The following is a 4027-nucleotide window of genomic DNA, read 5'->3' on the forward strand; positions in this document are numbered from 1 at the left end:
ATCACATGACATGTTCTTTGGTAAATTGTTTTTCCACACTTAACATCATGGATATCCCTCCATGACAGAGAGGGTTATTTATAATTTCATAACATCATTTTAAATGACTTCCTAATATATAGCCTTGTGGGAATATACCAGATTTATTGATGGACATTATGGTGGTTTCCAATTTCTTGATATCATAATCAACACTGGGGTGAACAAATTTGTACACCTTCAGTTTCCTGTGTCTCTTCCTAGGTCAGATTCTTAAAGTACTACTACTGAATCAAGGGAAATATGCATTTAAAAACTTGAAACATGAGCTGAGCACAGTGGCACATGCCTGTAATCCCAGCAGCTTGGGAGCTGAGGCAGGAGGATTACAATTAAGCAAGACCATGTCTCAAAAAATAAAAAGGGCTGTGGTTAAGTGCCCCTGGGATCAATCCCTGGTACAAAAAATAAACAAATAAAATTGAGACACGATACCAAACCCCCTTCCGGACATGTTATGCCAGCTTCTATTCCCAAAAGCTGGGTAACAATGTTCCACTTCCCCCACCATCATCAATGCTGGGCATTGTAGAAAAATGGTCTCTCATTATCACTTTAATTGCTTTCAGTGAGGTAAAATATCTTGATTATGTATTTATTAGCCTTAAGTATTTCTTCTGTGGATTTGTTTTTTATGTTCTCTCCCCTTCTTAAATTGGAGTATTCATCTTTTTCTTATTAATTTTGAAAACTCTTGTTCTACATGTTACAAAGTGTTTATTCCTCAACTTGTAGTTTTCCATTTTTATGGGTTTTTTTGGTCTTACTTTCATGAAACATTTTACATTATATATAGTGAAATCTATTTTTCCCCTTGGAGTTTCTTTTTAGTCTCATCAAAAATATCTTTGCTAAAAACACAAATATGTCAATTAAACCTTCACTTCTTTTTTTTTTTTTTTTTTTTGGTACCAGGGATTGAACTCAGGGGCACTTGATCGCTGCACCACATCCCCAGTCCTATTTGGTATTTTATTTAGAGACAGGGTCTCACTGAGTTGTTTAGAGCCTCATTTTTGCCGAGGCTGGCTTTGAACTCGAGATCCTCTTGCTTTAGGCTTCTGAGTTGCTCGGATTACAGATGTACATTACTGCACCCAGCTTCTTCCCCTTTAAAAAAAAACAAAAAACAAAAAAAAAAAACTAGTTATGTTTATCGTTTCATTTTTCTACAATTAACTATTTAAGTCACCTAAATTTTGTTGCAGGGTCTGCCCCCCCCCCGCCCCCTTCACCTAGCTGGGCTTCTTTCTCAGGCTGTCTCTCTGGTTCCTCCTCCTTCCTACAGGATATGGGTTCTAAGGGACCTCAAAACTAGTCCCAGATAATTTTAGCAGTAAGGCTGAGCCTCCACTTACAGGATGCGTCCCTGGGCTCCAACCGGATTCTGCCCTTCAGGACCTGAGGGATCTTAGGACCCCAGTGAGAGTAAGAATACCCTGATCCTGGATCTTCTGCCCCTGAAAATTCTCAGGGTTACCAGGCCCTTTCACCTGCCCTCTGGCCAGAATTAGCAAGGCTCTGAGGGCCTGATAGATCCACATAGAACCTCCAGCAAGGGGACAATTGGCATCCAGATGGCCCCTGACACATTATTGGGAATAGTTTCAAGTGCAATTGTAGGCAAGAGGCACAGGACTTACCTTTGACGTGGAAGTCCCTAGTGTCACAGGGCCTGCAGCTGGGCACCCCTGACCACAGTCGGAAGTGGGGCCTTTCAACAGAGCCTGGTGGCAGGAAGCCCATTCTGGGGACGGGGAAATACAGTGGAGGAATTAGAAGGAACTGGTAGTTCAGTTACTGAAACTTAACAGCATTCCTGTTTCACCACCAGCCTGCCCAGGGTGTAGCAGGCAAGAAGGAATGAGAGAGGCCAGGGCTTGGAGAAGCAGTCATGAGAAAAGGGCAAAGAGAAAGTGGCCTGGGTACCTTCCTGTGCAGAGACAGCTAAGGCCAGACAGGGATCCCTTTTCCTGGGCCAGCCAGGGCACCCTGGAGAGCAAGAAGCAGCAGCCCTTAAAGGGGAGGGAGGAAGTTCTAGAAATTCAGATGCTGGAGACCAGGTTCAAAGCCCAGATCTCCCAAAGTCAAGGCAATGGCTGGCTTCCAATTTTCACATTAATATTTAGAGAAGTAGAGAGTGAAGGGGCTAAAAAAAAAACAACAACGCAAATTTAGAAAAAATCCCCAAAGATATCTTGAGGGACCCAGATGTGTGGTAAATATACTGTCTGGTGGTGACAGGTTAGTTAAATAGTCACAGAAAAGATTAGTTTGCCAAAGAAGTGTTCCTCCAAGTTTTGGGCTGTACCACTTCAATTCCAACCAACTATCAGCAACAGGTCCCAAAGTCATGCTGATTAAAACCTCGAAAAAGAGAAGGGGCAGAGGATAGAAAGGAGAAATATGTCCTTTTGACCTAGACTTTAAAGAAAAGACAATAGCCCAGAGTCACATGTAGCCTGGAGCAGCCCAGAGAGAGGGTTAGACAAGAGGCGGGAATGTTGTCACAGAACGTTTAAACATAATGTGGCCAAGGGTGGAGGCACCAGGGAAGCAGATTTGGGACTCAGGACAAGGACTCTGTTTCTTCGAAAGCTGTCAAATTTCCAGGTTCCTTAGGAAGCAGCCATTTCCGTAAGCAGAAACTGCAGATGAGGAATGGAGACTAGCCCAGCATAGGCACAGCTCGCCTGTGAGGCCCCTTCCCACCATTATGAAAGGGCACAGTCTCTCCCTTCCATTTGTAACACTCTGGGGGAATGGGACAATTCAAAGACTTATCTTTTCATCTGTTCATTTAAAAGAATACACATACACACACACACACACACTCCTGTACCTGAAGGTGGTGACGGCAAGCCTGCAGGATTCATGGGAAGCTGAGGCTTTGGCCATGGGGTCACAAGGGGTCCCATAGGAGCCCATCAGGGATAAATCTCCTCAGGACAGAGCTTACAAGGGAGAAGTGCCAGGGGCTCACTGCCTCACGCCGAGGCGGAGGTGGGCTCATCTGCCCTGCAAAGCAAGGCTGCTGCAGCAGCACATCCACCAGCACCACCTGGGTAGCTGCTTCACTGGGACTCCTTTTATTCTGCCTCAACCCTAAGGAAACTTGGCTATTACAGTGAGGTCTGGGGTAGGGTCTGGAAAGCTGCAGGGTCACTACAGTAACATTCCCCTGGAGAGTGTTTCAGGGACAAGGGTCTGGGAACCTATTCACCCTCCCTGAGCAGATAGCAGGAAACTCTGTAAGGAGCAAGCCAGCTCATAGCACCACAGCAGCCAAGCTGAATCCCACAGCTGTCCTACTGACCCTCCTGAAGATGTGTGAGTGCTCATTTGCTCAACAAACATCTGCCGAGCGCCTAAGGTGGTGTCAGGGCCTGTGCTAAGGGCACGTGAGTGAGAGTGAGTTCAGGATTCCTGCAGCAGAGGGCTGCCAGGCTAGTGGGGGAAAGATGAGCTGAACAGTCCCAATTACAAATGGCAGTAAGTGCTCTGCAGGTCAGGAGCCCAGCTCAACAAGTCTGTTGTAACGGGGCCTGACCTCAATGGCCCTTGCAGGGAAGCAGAACTGGAACCTGGAGGAGTTGACTCGGTCAAGTGGGAGAAGACAGTAGAGACACAAGAGAGAGCCCATGCAGCTGCAAGCCCTGTGCAGGACCAGCGAGGCACCTTCAAAGAACCGAGTGGGTACTTCTGCAGGCAGGCAGGGACAGCAGGGTTGACTGGCAACTCATTCTGAGGAACCTGGGTGCAGCCTACAGCCCCGTTGATCCAGTCTTGGCCACACAAAAGAAAGATCAGAAATATACCTGCTCCTTTCTCTTCTCAGCACAATCGTGGCACAAGAGCTTCTTATGAAACCCTTGCCTTTTGAAAACAGTGGTTACAGAAACTATGAGACAGCAGAAGTTTGTCAGGGCCAGGGAAACTCTCAGAGGCCATGGCAGGCGAAAACAGGGCAAACACAGCACAGTTGCTC

This window comes from Sciurus carolinensis, chromosome 14 (genome assembly GCF_902686445.1).
Source record: "Sciurus carolinensis chromosome 14, mSciCar1.2, whole genome shotgun sequence".
NCBI lineage: Eukaryota > Metazoa > Chordata > Mammalia > Rodentia > Sciuridae > Sciurus > Sciurus carolinensis.